The sequence below is a fragment of the Ictidomys tridecemlineatus genome, chromosome 3, assembly GCF_052094955.1.
Source record: "Ictidomys tridecemlineatus isolate mIctTri1 chromosome 3, mIctTri1.hap1, whole genome shotgun sequence".
Lineage (NCBI taxonomy): Eukaryota > Metazoa > Chordata > Mammalia > Rodentia > Sciuridae > Ictidomys > Ictidomys tridecemlineatus.
The window spans coordinates 185442708-185461934 of record NC_135479.1 but is presented as its reverse complement, the minus strand read 5'-3'; positions in this window follow the sequence as shown (position 1 = coordinate 185461934).

Sequence of the window (19227 nt, the reverse complement as noted above, 5' to 3'; positions counted from 1 at the left end):
AGTATTAGAATATTTTTCTCTGATACTCATTCAATATTGTATAATTACTTATGAATTTCTTAATCCGTTTGGTTTACTTTTACTTTATTTTTCATGTTGTCTTGTGTATTCCATATGGATTTCTTTCTCATGTTGCATTTAGGTAATGTACATATGTCAATCATCTTGAAAGTAAGGTTTTTCTTCTGAATTCTGCAATTTTATTCGCCTTCACTCTTTCAGGGTACATTTTCTGAGGAACTAATTGTCTTTTATTATCAAATGATAGAAGACATCAAAGCTTAATAGTTATTTACAGACACATTGTATATATAGGTCTTAACTTTAGTTAACTTTTTCTGAAAGGGTCAAGTACTTAAAACTAGATGCATTCAGATCTCATTTCCATTATCAGATTCTCAAAGGATTAATCTCTTCAGTTTTTCTGAACTGAGATGGGAACTCATCCCATATTACATGAATGAAGAATGTGAAAACCCTATACTTACAGTATTTACTATCACCAATTTTCCTTTTTTCTCTCTAATTTTGTTTTTAGCTTTCAAATTGTAGAAACTTTATCATTTAAATTAGAATGCACAGCTACCTGTACATATATCTTCTTTACTTTCAATTGGTTTCTTTATCAGGATTTTCTGTGTCTCAGGATAAGAAGAGAATACTGATAGGAGAGAGAAGAAAGGACACTAGCATACCATCTTCCTCAATTAAGCCACGTGTGTAAAATAGAAATTCATAGATAGGTTTGAATCTCATATAAATTTTTGAGCAATAAGTGAGGGAAAAAGACATCTACCTGCAGGTTTGCTTTTTTCCAAGACAGTTATGAATGTCTGAACTATTAACAGTGTTTTTTTCTTTCTTTCTTTTTTACTTAGCACATGCAATTACCATGTTGCTAAAAAGAAATCCTTCCAAATTTTTGAAAATACTTCAAAATACTTTTTTCTTATTTGTTTTTCTAGTGGCCTTAGTAATGTTAGTATTAATGAGAAATTTTTATAAAAATACATGAACAACTTGAAGTAAGAATTAGCTTAGAGATACACTATAGAAAAATATCAGATTCATTTCTAATGTATCTTCAAATATTTCTATATTCTTTCCTCTGAATCCAGTAGGCTTTTTCTTGGGTCATTAGCATTGACAGAATAAAATCTAAGCCTTTCAGGAGGACATTTGATGTTTACAATGTCCCAAAGTGACTAACCAGCTTCCCTTCCTCTTCTCTCCCCTAAAGTAACAACATGTAGATCTATGGGCCTTTTAGGCCTACAGACAAAAACCTTCCTGGTCTTTATGAGATTGTGTCTTCTCTGCTCATCACTGTGAAAGAAGTTTCTTTCTTTCTTTTATCCTTTCCTTTTTATCTACCTCCCTATGTCCCTCCAATTTTTTTTTGCCAAAGTCTAATTTACATAGTTTCTCTTTGCCCTCATTATATAGAGTGACTAATTTTACCAAATAAAAACTAGTTTATTTTAAATGCAATCTTTCCTTTTTTCTAGTTCATCAGTATTTCAAAATGTTCAAAATTTGTCACCTTAAACATCATTTTGATCACTTTGTGTATTAATTTATAAAAGAAAAGCTCTTTTTAATGTCTATAACTTTCTAATTATTGTGATATAATTCAAGTATATTCTCTCTGAATCTCATCTATTCTTTTGCCATTATTAGGATCAATAAAAAGAACCATGTAAGTATCTCTGTCTATGTATCTCTTGAACTACAAAGCCACAAACCCAGACTTACTGAGCATTTCCACTTATTCCCACAAACACTGAAATTCTTCCTCTATTTATTTTTCTTGCAAAGCCCCTTACCTTAGTAAATACTGAGACCATCCAGTCCATTGGGAAAATCAGAAACCTGTATGTATCAATGGATTTTTTGTTATTCCTCAACATTAAGCCCTAATCATCACCAGACCCTGCTGTTTCCTTAATATCATCTTTTCAGTCTTTTCCTTTATTTTCTGACCCACATTCAAGCTTATGACCAAAGCACTATGATTTACCACCTGGTTGACAACATTATCCTAGGAGTTTTCTTTGCTCAACAGAAATCTGTCATTTACAAAGGAGCCAGATTGATGTTTCTAAATTGCTCAACTTTTGGTACTAGGTAAAATTCTTAATATGTTTCAAATATTCCTTTACTTCAGGAGAATCCAAATTATATAGAATGGAAGAGAATGTTTTTCTTAATCAGAAACTTATTTTTTTCTCTTATTATGCTACACTTACAGTTGGCCCTTAATAGGCTCTTTTGATATTCTTCATATTCTCTTTTATTGTCCTTAACAACTGTAAATGTGCACCCAATGTGGACCCAGCCAGAGCAAGGCAGGGAAAAGATACCCTACCATTGTGAACTGGAAAATCATTGACTGATTTGCATTGGACAATAATATATGAAAAAATATAATTATGTGTATAAGACTCAGAGATAGAGTACTTGTTACTAATTATTGTAACAAACAAGTACCATTAGCATGTGCTTTAGTTATACTACCATAACTAATATATTTAAGAGAAGAAATATATTTTAATCTCTTTGTTTATTTATTTTTATGTGGTGCTGAAGATCAAACATAGTGCCTCATGCATGCAAGGCAAGCACTCTATCACTGAGCTATAAGCTCAGTCCTAGGAGAAGAAATTCTGAAAAAAAAAGAATATAATTCTCACAAATGGTTTGATTGGCACAAAAGACAAATTAATAAGAGATAATTTGTGGCAGAAAGATAAAGTCTATGTATTCCCAAACATAAGTACCAAGTAGAAATAGTTGAAAATTATAAAATAAATGCTAGTAGTGATAGGAAATTCCAGATTTGATTATTTGAATGTAAAATTATTTCCAGAAAGGGAGAGATGAGACAAATGGAGAGACAAAGCTAATAATTAGAGATATATAAGGAAGAAATACCTTAACTTAAGTAAAAGATGAAACTTTAAACTTTACTTATCAAATAAAGAGCAGGGTAAATTATAAAGACTATATTTAGATTTGTCCTTGGAAAATATCAGCATTCTAGAGACAAGAATTCCTATAGGACTCCTATCCCTGTGATGTCTTCTCTTTCTGCCCAAGATGGTTACAAGCACATATCAACAAACAAATAAACATGCATGATGCAAAAAATAAATAAAAAAATACCAAAATTCTCTGGGGCTATCACTCAGTCCTATTGTACAAATGTAATAAATTGTGCTAGATTTTTGTTGCTATGAACAAAATGTCTTATATGGATAACTTAGAGGAGAAAAGTTTATTTTGGCTCCTGGTTCCACGGGTTTAGTCTGAGGCGGGCTGAGTCCATTGCTCTGTGCCCAATATTAGGCAGAACACCTTGGTGGAAGGATGTGGTGGAGAAGCACTGCTCCATTCATTGCAGCCAGGAAGCAGAGAGGGAAAGGAGGAAGTTCAACACTTCCTGGGTGTGTCCCCAGTGGCCCACCTCCTGGAGCTGGTGCCTTACTATAGGGAGGCTTTTCTTAATCAGAAACTTATTGACTGGGTAACTGCTATAGTTACCCAGTCAATCCATTCAAACGAGGATGGACTGATTAGGTTATATGTCTTATAATTGAATCATGTCGCCTCTGAATATTACTGCATTAACACAGGAACTTTTGGGAACACTTCATATGTAAACCACAACATAAATCAATTTTTTAAAAAATTATGTTAAGGAGAATGCTTTGAATCTTAAAGTATGTACATGGTATAGAAGATATAAATATCTTTGCTATCGCCTGGCAGTGGAGATGAGAAAAGGATTCCATCTACATTTTCCTCCAGATCATCATCAATTTGCAATGTTTTGCTTTATTTATTTATTTGAAATGTTTTTTTTTTTTTTTCTGGTGCTTGGGATTGAACCGGGTGATGTGCATCTTAGGCAAATATTTTACAAATGTGTTACATCCCCAGTTAGCTACTGTGTGTGAAGCATCTATTATATATAGTATTACTTTTATTACCCAAGGATGATGATATCACAAGAATGAGGATCAAATATCAGAAGAAAGTTAAATAAAGCATCCTTCACAAATTTTTATTTTAATAAGTAACTTATCTTTGGTTTTTCTGTTTTTCATTCCGTATATATCAATAGTAATTTTCTTTAAGTTTTGCCAATCCCTATTCCCATATGTTCCTGTGAGAATCAAGGCTTCTTCACTTTAACAAGAAAAAACCACAATTGTAAATATAAAATCATAAATCAAAAACAAATTTATATTTAAAAAATTTTGTTTGATAGATGAATATGTTTAAAGCTCCCAAGATAGTTAAAGATACAGTCAGAACAAATTAGAATCCAAGTTTTCTAACTTCTACTCTCTTAGCTTACTTAAATAGAGATCATTATAGAGGCTGGGGTTGTGGCTCAAGCAGTAATGCACTTGCCTGGCATGAGTGTGGCACTGGGTTCGATCCTCAGCACCATATAAAAGTAAAATAAAGATGTTGTGTCCACCGAAAACTAAAAAAATAAATGTTAAAAAAATTCTCTCTCTTTAAAAAAATAGAGATTATTGTATTTATTTGATTATGATGCTTCTTTGAATTCTTGGTTTTTTTTGTTAATTAGAAAGACTTTGTTCTGGGAACCATACCCCATCTCCTGTAAAATAAATAGTTAGATAGATAGATAACTTATAGGAACTTCTAAAAATAACTGACTGTATTTTTCTATTCTCTCATCTGTGAGACAATGGAATCATTCCTAGGATGATAGACTTGAAAATTTTGTAGCACAAACATTTGATGTGCTATTAGTACATGCCATCAGAGTAGGCATAATATATTTAATTAAATGATATATTCTGATAACAACATTAAAATTCATATATTAGATGCCATTGGAATGAATAGGGCCAAGGGTATATAGTTTTTCCTGTGTTCTCGGAGTCTCTTGCTTCACATGGTTCTCATACTTTCTGAGATCTATGGTTTGTCTTTGATGAGGAAATATCAGACTTTGAGGAACCAACATAATATTAAGCCAGGCACAGGGAAAAAATATCAGAGGTTCTCATTTATATGTAGAATCTAAAAAAAGATCTCATAAAAGTAGAGAGAAAATGTGTGGCTACCAGGAGTTGTATGGGCTCTGAGTGGATTGGAGAAAAATTGATAAAACCATATGGAATTTCAGTTAAAGAGGTAACATACATCCACAAGACCTAGGGCACCAAGGTAACATGGTGATTATAGTTAATAACAATGTACCACACACTTGAGAATTTCTAAGATTTTGAGTGTTCTCAATATTAAAATGGATTACATGAGGTAATTCATATAACATTTTGATTTAATCATCATGCAATATACATATATCAGGATACCATGTACAATTGCATAGATACAATTGCATATGTGCAATTTATTTTATAAATTACAATAATAAAAAATAAAAGATATTTCAATGAATTTAGTGCAAAATTTTTAAAAATGAAGCCTAATTTTTCCTTTGAATCACCTTAACCTTAATTAGTACTATTTTTATTTTAAAAAAAAACAATAAAAATGCTTGTTATAATACAACTTGAGAAGTATCTCTATATAGTAAGAGAATTAGAATTTGTTGAGTGTGGATTGAATTTGAAAGCATTTTATTCCAAGTAACAAAGTCTTACAAGTTTATAACTTCAAGAGTACATCTCCATTTCATTGACACAGAATTTCTTTATACATTAAATAAGAAAAATCTGGTTTTGTTATTAACATTATATTTTTTATTTTAAAAATAAAACCCCATATAGAAGTTTCAAGATGAAAGGTAATACATAAGATGTTCAATGAGATTCTTCATTAACTATAATTATTACTGAAACAACATTCTACTTAGTGTATAGAAACTGGTATCCTCCTTTGGTGGCTAGATTCAACTGGCATCCCGTGTTCTGTTTCTGAAGTGCAAGCTTTTACTTTTTTATTAGCTTTGTCTGAGCTGAATATATATGATGTAAAATTATATTTCACATCCATGGAGAGCACAAAAAATGAAAAAGTTGATTTTTGTTTCTCACATCTAAATATTAAGAAGACCTGGGTGTTTTTTGTTTGTTTGGTTGGTTTTTTTTTTTTTTTTGCTATGTTTTGGTGTCTAGTTTTTTGAAACTCTGGAGTTATTTGAATCCAAACAATTGAAATGAGTTATTTGTTTGACATAAATGTCATGCTCTTTATTACTGTGCCCTGTCTTCTTCAGGATAAAAGATCATGATAGTAATGTGTAAAGAAAAGCTTTCTGATGATGGACAGCAGGAAGAGGATGTTGCTCTTGGGCTGAGTCTGTATTCTCATGTGTTCTCTCAGGGACAAGTTCTGAAAGAAGATAAGTAGCTGAGGTCTGAAGTCTAACATGATATTGATCAGCTGCAGGGGGAAATAAAGGCCAAGAAAACAAGAAATTAATGGAGTAGCAAGGAGAGAAGAGATTCTCTTCTGACAAACACATAATGCCTTAAGCTAAGAAGCACAAAAATATTTGTAATATAGAAGGACAAATAATTATTATTATTGAGAGATTTAAAATCCAAAAGAGAATTGAAGAATGAACCATGTTTGTTCAAAAAATGCCCTTCTAATTCATGTGACACTGAATTATGCACTGCTATGGGAGCTGAGAATATATGGCTTGTAGAAAGAGAAATGCTATTATAATTCTGTCAAAGTGTCTCTTAGGTGAAACATGTCAAAATTTGGCTTTTTCATGGACACGTGATTTATGTTTGTCTGATTTTTCTTGTTGTTGTTGTTTTTCTAGGAAATCTACCACAGAGACTTTAGTTCCACCCAATGGTCAGTTTAATGTAGACCATGTTTCTTTTAACTAAGTTAGAGACCACATCCTCAGAATGCAGCCCTCAATTGTTGGGCTTCTCTTGGTCTTTCAGAATTTTAAGAGTAAAGGGTAGAAAAATGGAACATGTAAAATCAGAATAGTTAAAGTTGAGGAGAAAGAAATCACCTGGATTTAAAAATTATCGTTAGAAAGAACCTCTGCCGTGTAACAAACATGGAAAGGTGAGGGTATAACCAACCAAATTAGGCTGAATAGAGCTGAGGAAAAAAAATGAATATTGCAAGTGAAGACAATTCTTTCATGAAACGTGCTTTATTAAAACAAAAAGTAAAAGGACATTTAAAAAGTAAAGAAATATGTTGCAAAGAGTTCAAATAAAATATAGTCAATCTTTTAAGAAATAGGAACACTTTTCACTCCTATATGGAAAGAAGGAAGAATCCAGTCATTTATAAAATATGTTTTTGGAAAAGGAAGTTAAATAACCCTATTCATGTTTTCTACACATTTTGTTTAGTAGCAATCAAAAACACGTTATGACTAATATTAAACATATTTCAGTTATTAAATAGCTAATTTGACCAATGTTCATTTAAGTTGGCAATGATCTTATGAGAAAAACGTTATTTTATTCTTGTCTTATAGAGGAAGAAACTGAGACAAAAATTAAATTAATGTTGGGTGGCCACTCAGATAGCAAATGGGAGAAATTTGTGCTAGAGTCCATACCCTTAAAATAATAAAATGAATGTTCAAAATTAGCAAGCACTGTTAGAGTTTTAGTGACATGATTTTAATTCATAGTGATAATTCACCTCTTCAAATAATGAAAAAGTTGTTGCAGAGTTTTTAAAACTGAGTAGTTTTGAAGGCTTCCCTAATATTAGAGAGTAGGAAAATTACTAGTGTCATTAATCACATTATTGTGTGAATATTTTTTTCATCAAAGCACTACAGGTGAGGTGAATAGGAAAAAAATGTCTACTAGAAATTTCCAAGTTTAAGGAATTGTGTTGAGCAGTTAGCAAAGAAACAAGGGTCAAAGTTGCTGTGTGTTCTGCAATATGGTTGAAGCCATTCTGAATCTAGGCTAAATGCAGAATTAAATGAGGACAGGAGGGATCTGAGGATGGGAAAAAGTTGAATTTAGTGAGGTTAAAATAATTTAAAGGGGGGAGGATCATGGGAACAATAATGTTATATGCACAAAGCAGAAATTATATGAACAAAGTTGAATTTTGAAAATGGGATAAATATGACTGTTGTAGGGACATGATCACAGAGCAAATAAAACTGAACACCTAGACCTTATAGAGAACACGTCTAACAGACCTGAGCCCGCTGCACAGCTGTGACCAGCCAAACACAGAAAAGCATATACTTAGAAGGGGAGGCTCTGCAGCCACATGAAGCTCAGACCAGCCTGAATTGGCAAAGTTCCACTTCCTCTGCCAATACAAGTGCCAAATGCATATTACACTGAATTATTAAGATAGTAACTAACTGATAAAAGAATCAATAACAGACAGTGGTATATATGTATTGCAGTAGGTTTGAGACTCAGGTAAAGTATTTATAAAGAGCTCCTATAAGAGTGTGGAAATAGAAGAATTAGAGGAGTCTGTAAAATTGGTGATCAAATGCTATATATAGTAAAATATTTGACAAACTATCACTTGTGGTAACATGAAAGGCAAAAATTATACTTAATGTAAATGTACTGCTGATGTGGGGAATCATAGGCACTATGATGAAAATTTGAACTGGCTGCTATTATTGCTGTAAAAAAAAATGTGGTTTTAGTACTGATAAGGTACTTTAAGAAAGTTGAATCCTAAAAAAGTACTTGCCCAGTTAAAAAAAAAAGAGAGAGCATAAAGAACACAGATCTTTGGAGTTGAAAACTAAAATTCTTTCTTATTCTCAATTTGGTTAGCTCTCTAGAGATGTCATAACCATGTGCCACAAATTAGGTGATGTAGAATCAAAAATGCACTGTGTCCTGGTTGTGAGAGTTCTGATATCAAAGTTGTAGAAGAGTCCTGCTCCCTCTGAAACCCTTAGAAGAGCCTAACCTTGCCTCCACAGGCTTCTGGATGCCTGCCGGTCACTGACTTGTCCCTGTACACCACAACTCCTCACATCTCTCTTGTAGTCTTCTCTCTGGACTTCTGTTTCTGTGTCCAACTTTCCCCTTTTTACAAGGACATCAGTCATAAAGGTCATAACCGTCTACTTCTAATGACCTCATTTTAACTTGATCACTACTACCAAGACTTATTCCCAAATAAGAGAACATTCTGAGGTACTAGGGTTTAGGACTTTAATATATTCTGTAGGAAGGACACTCTTATTTTCCCCATGGGAAAAGATTGTTAAATTAATAATAGATTAGAGAAATATTAAGAGCATTAAGATATACCATGTAATAATACACCAATCTTACATCACCTTGTGTTTGCTAAGACATCTTCTACGAACCAAGATGGCCTTCAGTAGATCCACTTCTCTGGTAAGAACTACTTAAAGATTAAGAGTCTGATCCCATGAAAGTATAATATATCCCAAATACTCACAATTATGTATATACAGAGAGTCATGTCTTGAAAATATGACTTTCACAACCCAATCATTTCTCCTCTGAATTTTCTTACATTGTTTCACATATGAGCTTTCAGGGGACACCTCATATCCAAACTGTAACACCTATTTAGGTGTATTCCCTAAACCCAGAATAGATAATTTTTTTTACAAATGAGATTTCAAATTCAACAGTAAATCCCATGAGTCTCCCTTTCTATCTCTCCTGGAAAAAAAGCATTGTTAAGTTTTCCCTGTTTCAACATTTATGGTGAATGTTTGGGGAGATAAATAACTTTTTTCTTTATATCATTTTTATCAAAAAGTATATATTTCACAAGTAAATACCTGAAGACAATCATACTGTGAAATCCTGGTCTTTGTTTGATGCTGTGATTTAAACTTCTAGCCATTGTAGAATAAGATATGTGGAATTCTGAGGTGGAAGTAAAGTGAATTTTAATGGGAAAGAGGACAGAATACAGTTGATAAGATGATAATTGAATAAAATCCATTACTAGCCAGCACAGTGGTACCTGGGAGGGCTTAGACAAGAAACTCAGGGCCCACCAGGGCAACATAGTAAAAGAGAAGACCAGGGTTTCACAGTATGATTGTCTTCAGGTATTTACTCATGAAATATATACTTTTTGATATAAATTATATTGATATTGATATAAATGAATTTAATTGATTCCCTTTTCCTTCAGACCTGCTGAGTGGCAGAATGCATTCCTCTTGTCTCCTCAACTTGGATTGCCCAGAGGATTTTGGTTTGCCTTGCCCAACGTTACACAGGGGAGGCTTCAAATGTTTTCATGGAGTTAGATTAGCTCTCTCATACCTTCCCATTCTTTGGAGAAGTTCCCTGAGACACTGTTGTTCTTTCATCCTCGGTCCCCAACTGAACACACTTAAAGCAGAACCTGGCTCTGCCAACAGCAGTGAGGTGAGGAGCCTTTAACAGTCAGACCTGCCCAAGTAAAGCATGCAGATAATCCCCACTATACTCAGTTGAATCAATTGTGTGGTTGGTTGTTACACAGTTTTATGGCAGTGCTACCTATAAGCACACAGAGATAGTACAACCTACCCTCCCTGGTGAACTGAAGAATGATTTTTCTTTTGTCTCTTTTATACATATAACTAACTTGTCATTATATATGTTTTAAACTTGCAAGAATGTATTAACATTTGTGGGTTTTGTTTTGTTTTTTGCTATCTCTTACTATAAACAAAGATTGTACTAAAGAAAATTCTTGTCACGTAGAAAACAATCAAATAATTCATGATATTTATACAGCCATGTGTCAATTAGCAATAGGAATAGATTCTGAGAATGCAGTATTAGGTAATCTTGATGTTGTGCCAACCCCACAGATTATACTTATACAAACTTAGGTGGTATTTGTCAATCATTGGACCAATATAACCTTTGGGTTTTTTGTTTGTTTTTCTCAGTGTTGGAATTTAAACTATGTATGGGTTCTTAATGCAATCAACAGAAACTGTAAATTCAAGATGTAAGAGGCTGCTGCTGGTGCAACATGGCATATGCTTTTACAGTAAACACATTTTCTATAAGTAGGCGTACACTCTAAGGATAAAAAGTGTATAGTAAATATATAAGCCACTAACAATTATTACTTTATAATTATATACTTTAATAACTGTATGTGCTATAATGTTATATAACCAGCAGCACAGTTGTATGATGTCAGACATCACATGGGCATGTCATTGTACTGACAGTATGACAGTTTTGACATCCTTTGGGAACAGGAATTTTTCAGCTTCCTTATTTTCTTGAGGTCTCCCTGTCCTTAAAGTGCATCATTGATTCAAATCTTGTTATGTAGCATGTGACTGCATTACTTTCAGTTATCTTTGATTCAGAATATTATATTGTCACTCTAGAAAGCAACAGGGTCAATAGTATGACTGACTATCTCTTGTTCTTACGCATTTATACTTGAATTTTAATGAGGTAATTTAGTCAGCTTTTGTGTCTGTCACTGTGACCAAAATAACTGACAAGAACAACTTAGAGGAGGAAAAGTTGGTTTTGGCTTATGGTATCAGATGTTTCAGTCCACAGTCAGACTACTTTATTGCTCTGGGCCCAACCCAAGGTGAGGTAGAACATCATTGTAGAAGGGCATGCCAAAGAGAGGCTATTCCCTTCATGGGAGCCAAGAAGTGGCAGCGAGTAGGGAGCTTCAAGGAGAATAACCCTTCTTGGACACTCCAGTGACTCTCCTTCTCCAGCCACATCCCTCCTACAGAAAGTTATCACTCCCTCAGGTCACTCAAATTAGAAAGTATTAATTAGGTTCTCATAATCTAATCATTTCACTCTGAATACTTCTGCCTCAACAAGATATTTTGGGGGACACCTCATATACAAACCATAACAACAGGTAACTAATCTCTCTTAACATTTTTGATTCCTACATATAAGCCACCATATTAGGAATAATAAAGCTTTTATACCCAAATTGGGTCTTTTACACCCAAATATTTTTCATGTCTTCTTAGGAAATTTCCAGGCAGCACCAAAACTTTACAATTTCACCTTACAAAAGGAGAGAAACTAGAAATGCCAAGGTATACTTAAAATTCTTAATAGTTTTATAGCCCAATTGTATTTCAAGAGCCATCCTATTTTACAAACACGAAATGTAGGAAGTAAGTAAGTCAAGGAAAAATAAGATCACCCTGCCCTGGCTAAATTTTATAAGATAAAATGTTATTTTTTTAATATATATAAATGTATATAAATGTGCTTTTCTGGTTGTCTTCTTGCTTCTAGGTGAGTGGAACCACACATAAATTTGTATGCAAGAGCTGACACAATGATCACTAACAAATTAATGTTTCAAATATTTCATCTCTTGACTACAACACCTTTTTCTATTATTAATGATTGTAGCTAACCATTTTTTAGGTCAAATTGAAATGCCCTAGAGATTTGTTAGTACTTTCAGAGTCTACAATACATTCTTAAACTTGGGATAATTATCACATGGAGCCTTAAGAAATACAGATAAATCCACATACATATATATTACCTACAAAAAGATCTTGACTTTTATCTGTGAAGATACAGTCTGCTCAGTAGTAAATTTACTAAATTATTAGCAATTGGTTTTCATACATTTGTGCAAGAGTAGTCTCACACTGAAGAACGTAATATTCTAAGATAATTTCAATAGAGAAATAGATGACTGCATGCCAGTAATCTGTAATCTAGGACCTTTCAATCATGAAATTGAGAGAAAAATGTTTATTTTTCTTAATAACTTTTGAATATTATTATTAACATTTTGTATCAAAAAATTTCATATATTATCTTCATAAGTGGATGAAATATAGGAATCTTAGCTCTGTTCTATCTAAACAAGTTTTAGTATATAGATCTAACTCCAACTGGAGGCATAGATACCTTAATCTTAAATAATTTTAAACTATGAGGTAGAATTAACTATTCTCAGTATACTTTACAATAAAATTGTGTACCTAATGCTGTGGGACTGGGCATCTAGTGATAGAATAAGATGCTTAATTGTATGAGCTAACTTGACTCAACTATGCTATCTAGTTGTTTGGTCAAATATCAGCCCAAATGTTGCTGAGAAGGTACTTTTTAGATGTGATTAATGTTTAAATCAGTATTTTGGAGCAAGGCACACAACCCTTGATAATGTGGGTGGGCCTCTTTCCATCAACTGCAAGTCTTAACAGACTTTGAGGAGGAAAGAATTTGTATTAAATATTGCAATATAGAAATCCTTCCTGGATGTCCAGTTTGGTTGACCTGCTCAGCAGAATCTGGACTCTGCTTTCACATGAGTTTACAGGCTGCTGGCTTGCTCTGAAGATTTTAGGAGTTGCCAATCTCAACAATTCTGTGAGCTAATGCCTTAAAATAAGTGTCTCTCTGTCTCTTTCTATATTGAGTGTTCCTCTATCTCCTACACTCCCCCCCATCCATCTATTATCTTGAGTTAATATAGTTATTAAGTAGAATGGACTGCGTGTTCATAATTTAATAATAGATATAGGTTCTAAAAATATTCACAGATATTACTAATTGCAAAAAATATTAGGTAAATTCAGAGCAGAACAATTACTCTGCTTCAGTGTATCATTTTCCTCAGGGATAAGGGAATATGTGTTTTAACCTTTATGCAGTGATTTAGTTAGAACCCTCCACCTTTTTAGCATTACTATCCTGTGCATTTAAACCTTTGCATTAATCCATGGGTGCTGCGCCCCTCCCCTGACTCAGGCAATGGCAAGGCCCTACTGAGGTGGATGGCGCAAGGCATCCATCCTCTGGAGGAGCGCAGTATGTTTCTGGGAACGGGCTGATTTGTTTTTGTATTCCTTTAATAAGTATAGTTTTGATTTCTCATATGACCATTAAGTATAAAGGAAAAATCATGACTTTCCCAATTAATGTAACTACTTCTAAAGCATAGATCTGTTTGCTCTAAATGCAATGATTCAGCTGTGGAGTGTAAATTGTTAATGTCTAAAGAAAAACTCCCTGTATTCCTGTCAAGGAAGTTTTTGAGAAATTAAATTAAAATCTAGAGAAGAAAAATTAATGTTAAGAAGATAGATTAGTGCTTAGTACTGGGCAACTTGTTCTTGTTCCTGTGCACAATGGTTTGTGCTCTTACTTCTGTTTGATTAAAAGTAATAACAAGTCAACCCCTTGCCGTAACCATGGCACTGGTTCCAGTCAGTAAGTCAAGAAAGAATAGTCAAGGTATAGGCCAATAGTTTGGGACATTTGTAACTATTATTAAAAGTTAACTAAGCAGAAACTGCTCAAAGCAAAACGCGAACTGAAAGTACACATGCTTGCTTATGCATAAGCCAAGATACATTATTCTATTCTAATTGTAGCTATGTAATATTTTGTTTTGTTTGAATAATGATTCCTGTTTTGTAACCACAAAGTACTGTAAGCCTGCCAAAATGAAAAGTATATATGATCAACTTCACAAGTAAAGATTGGGATCAACACCTTCACTTTGGTGTCTGTGTTGTTTCTCCACCCCCTCTTTCGCCGACTCCTCACCATCCGTTCGTCTCCTGAGACCCCCTGTTGGAGCTGGTCTCCGACACATGGGTTCTCAAATGATTTCAGTTGCTCTTACCAAAGCAGCCTATTGGTACTTTTATACAGAATCAGGAGTTATGCAACTTGGAATGACACAGAATAGCTGCACAAGTCTGACAGTCGAAAACATCAAATCTATCACTATGTTCTATTTAGCAGCTATGGTTTGAGAAAGGAAATGTTTGTAGAGAAGCTCTGAGGAAAGAAATACTTCTATCATCACACCAACAATAAGTTTCAGTTTCCAGCATCCAAATTTCAAGAGAATATACGTGCATTCAAGTATCAAAAAGATCTAAAAAATGAATTGCTTGCTTTTTAGAAAATCTCTATGGTAGAGAAAATCAAATTAGAATGATATAAGACGATGTCTAGTAGAGTAACTATCTGAATGGTGGTTCAGTTTCTCAACTGTAAAATACATACTACTCACATTTACATATAAAAGGTAATAAGAGTAACATGAATATTTTTAGATTATTCCTCAATTTTACCTTGCCTTGATATTTTCTCTTAGTTATACTGAGCTTATGCATTTTTATAAAAATACCACAGGTAATATTCTCTTTTCATTTAGCTGTGAAAGAGTTCATACAATTGACATATCTTTTTATAGAACATAGTAACTTTGATAACATGGATGAGGTGTTTTTCAGTTTTCTCCACTGCAAATATTCTAATTTTCTTTTTGTAATTAGTTATTGTTTTGAGAAAGATATTTTAAAAGTATGCAAATATTTTACTTCTTGAATTTTATGCACTGATATTTAAAATTCATCAGTAGGTATTACCTATAGCCATTGTTACCACATTGTCTTCCATTAATATTTACCAGAGAAGTTGTCAGGACTAAGAGACTAAGAGGTGACACAAAGGATTGAAGGTTCAGAATGTGTGTGTGTGTGTGTGTGTGTGTGTGTGTTTTATCTATTTGTGACATTATTCTTATTTTCCTTGCAACTAAAATTACTCTCCTATTGATCTGGTGATATGAGATACCCAAAAGGCCATTAGGTAGCCTCAGTGTCCAATACAATAAAACAATGGCTGTGTTTCTTGGTATAAAAAAGACCTCATTTCATCATATTAGATAATCCTGAAATGAAGGAAAACATTTTTTCTGTGGTTCGTCAGATGAAATTGCTCCCAGATTGTGGAAGAAAAAGCACCATGCATTTGTCATTGATTTAAAGTATTTTCTGTATCTTCAACTTTGAAAAGCATTGCTTTTCAGATAGAACCAAAATTAAGATACTATTTTCACAATTCTATAATAAAATAACAATAGAATAGATCATTCTACTTCTGTAATTCCAGCTATTTCTGAAGATACAGTACTTGACAATGACCACACAAATGTAACTCCATTGCTTTATTTGTATTGTCTATAAAGTAAATTTCTTTATGAGATACAAGGATGATGATGACAGCATTCAGTAGTATACACATGGTGTTACTCTCTGAAGCATGTTATATTTTGTGGATGGAAGTCCATTATAATCAACATGCTACCAGATATAAATTTGTCATATCAAGAACCTGATATAGATCTCTTAGAATAAACATTTACCTCCCCCCGCCAAAAAATGATATCCTTTATTCTGAAACTACATATTAATTCTTCTATGTGGGTTACCACATGAACCATAGAGCACAATTAACTGTTCACATATAGAAAAAGATATTGTTTACAAGCCTACATAGCTGGGGCCATTCAAGTAAAACTTTCTTCAAAATAATTTTGATGAAATATTGTATCATACCATCCTATATTGTCATATTCTGTATCATCATCCTTTGAACATATGTTTTCACATTCTTAAGGTATTCCTTTGTCACATAAGAATCCTATGAAAACAGAAACTGTTAGGAAATATGCTAAATTAGAATTGCCTAGACCAACTTATAATACTGGTGATTCTCTGTCCACAATCTTCCTATCTTCTCTCACAATGCATTCTTTGGTGATCAATAACAATATGTTTTCTCTGTCATGTTCACCCTCAACTTAAATGATTGAGTGATGTTCTTTATTTGTACTTTTGCTGAAGCTGACTTTTTATTTCATAATGCTATGCCAATACATGGTCAATAAAATTTCCAGAAGCTCTGGGATGAAGAGTGAATAAATAGATCACATAGATTTAAGAACTGGATAGGTATGTGAGGTAATACTTATGCTGCATAAGTAGTATCTCATTCTAGATTATTTCAACTAGAGATGTAATGAGTACTTGGTTTTGTAACCTCGTATATTTTTCTCCACTCATGTTGTAATTAATATTCTTTATTGAGTAAAAACTATACAGTGAAATTTTATCCTATGGCAGAGTTACAGCACCCAGAATCTATTTTTATTCACCAATTACATTTTTTGTCCGGTGCATCAATCAATAAATATGGGAAATATATTTTTTAACATTCATCTCTAAAACATGAGGTGAAAATTTGATTTGGCAGAAATAATTCTGTTATATAAGTTGGCTAGAAATGGTGCCTATCTATTATCCTAAAATGGTCTTATGCTGATAACCTCTTCACAACATCCTAGACCATTACCTCAGAACCCGAATCAAATTTTTAATCTTCTAACTGCTTTAAATGTAATTCAAATTTTTCTAGAGATTCTGTTTAAGAAATATAACATATTTTTATCCCTTTCTGTCCTATGATATTGCCTACCCCACTGCATCCATATTTTCTAAAAGACCCATGACTGCTGTTGCCCCTTTGGAACTCTCTAGCCAGGGACTCTTCACTTTGTTGCTGAACTATATCACCTAAAAACATAAGACTCTTCTTTAATCTTCTCCACCACCCCCAGGAAGTCCATTTCCCTACTCCCTTTCTGGTCAGTGGCCTTTTGCTGCTCTTGGTCTTCTATCTATCCAGATAGTACCCACTAAAGTTCGCTGTGCATTATTGCCTCGTGTGATCCCATCTATTCCTTTTTCAATCCCCCAACTCTCTAATTTACCACACAATCTCTGAATTTAGCAGACTTCTAACCACTTGGCAATCAATATATTTAGCTTATCAACTTTGAAGGCTGTTTTATCCATTCTCAGCCTTTCCAAAAACTTACAGAAAATGGGACAGTCCCTGGTTACAGACAGGTAGTTAGAGGAGATATGAGAAGTCTAAGGATCTGAACAGCAAAGGGCCACAGGTAGATTTTGTTTCTCCCAGTAGCATGAAGAAAAGTCACTTGGTGTCTGAAACATCAAAATTATTGATGGCAATAAGAACACAGAAGGTGCAGGAAACAGAAACTTAATAATACAGAATTCAGACAACAGTAATACCAGGGAGACTTTAGTACAAGGAAATGGCAGCAGAGAGAAAATAACCAATGGTAGTGGGAAAAACAAATCCTATCCTCAAATGCTCCCTATGTTGTTAATTACAATATTTCTTAAAAAACAAGTGTAATTTCTGTTTGCATCAGTCTCTTTCTTTATTCCTAAGTTGTTGGCTGTATGAGTCATGTCCTGAGTTTCTCTGCTGGAACAGTGGGAAAAAAAAATTAACACAAACACTTTTGCTTCTTTTCTCTAAAGTACTGAAATGATAGAGGAAAAAAAGAAAGATGAAATGTTGATTATATGGTAGTACGAGATGGGAGCAGGAAAAGGATGATTTTTATGAGCTCATGTTCTTGCAACCCAATTCATCAGTTTGAAATTCAAACACTTGTCAAACAAGACAATTTCTGCATGGTTATAACTTCAAAGTGCTATAGCTATTGATTTTTAAATTTAGTTTCTTTGTCTTTTTTTTATTCCTAGGAATGCACTGAGTTTAGTAAAATTTACCGCAATTTCAGTGGGAAGAAAATGACACAGTAAATATAAGAAAATAACTCAAGAAAACTGCTCAAAAAGTATTTTTCAGAGAATTGTATATACACACAAAGCAAGCTTATGTGTCAGATTTTCCAGCACAGAGCTGATCATAATATCCTCATTTTTTGTGACAACTTATGGGACTATGTGTCCCAATTTTTACCTCAGAAACTCAAATTGCTAAGTATACACTTTTACATGCTTGCTGATACACGAAACCAGTTAAAATTTAGGTATGTATTTTTTTCACTGTGTAAGTTTGTTAGTTATTTATTAGGCTCTATAATCTCAAAAAAAATTCCATTTTAATGGCTTTTGATAAACCTGAGAATAAACAATGACAAAACTTATTTCAGACATAAATAGATAATTTGAAAATTAGCTAAAAACACAATTCAGTAACCTTCTACCTATGGCTGTAGTTTGGAACTGGATTGTCTTATAAAGGCTTGGGTAAGGCCTTGGTTTCCAGTACATTAGTGTTCAGAGGTCAGGCTTTGGGGAATTGATAGGCTCATTATGATTCTAATCCCATCACTGGATTTTTCCATTGGTAGTTGATTGTACTCCTGGGAGGTGGTGGAGGCTGTGGGAAGTGGGACCTGGTTGAACAGGGTGACTCCTTGGAGGCATGCTCTTGGAAACTACTTCTTGTTCCTTGACCCTTTCTCTTACTCTGAGATGAAATTACTTTGCTCAGCCACACCCTTCCACAGTGATGTTCTGCCTTATCATAGGCCCAAAGCAATGGAGTCAGGACTGAAAAAAACTGAAACCGTGTGTGTCAAAACAAACCTTTCCTCCTATAAGTTGCTCTTGTCACATACTTTGGTCACGGTGACACA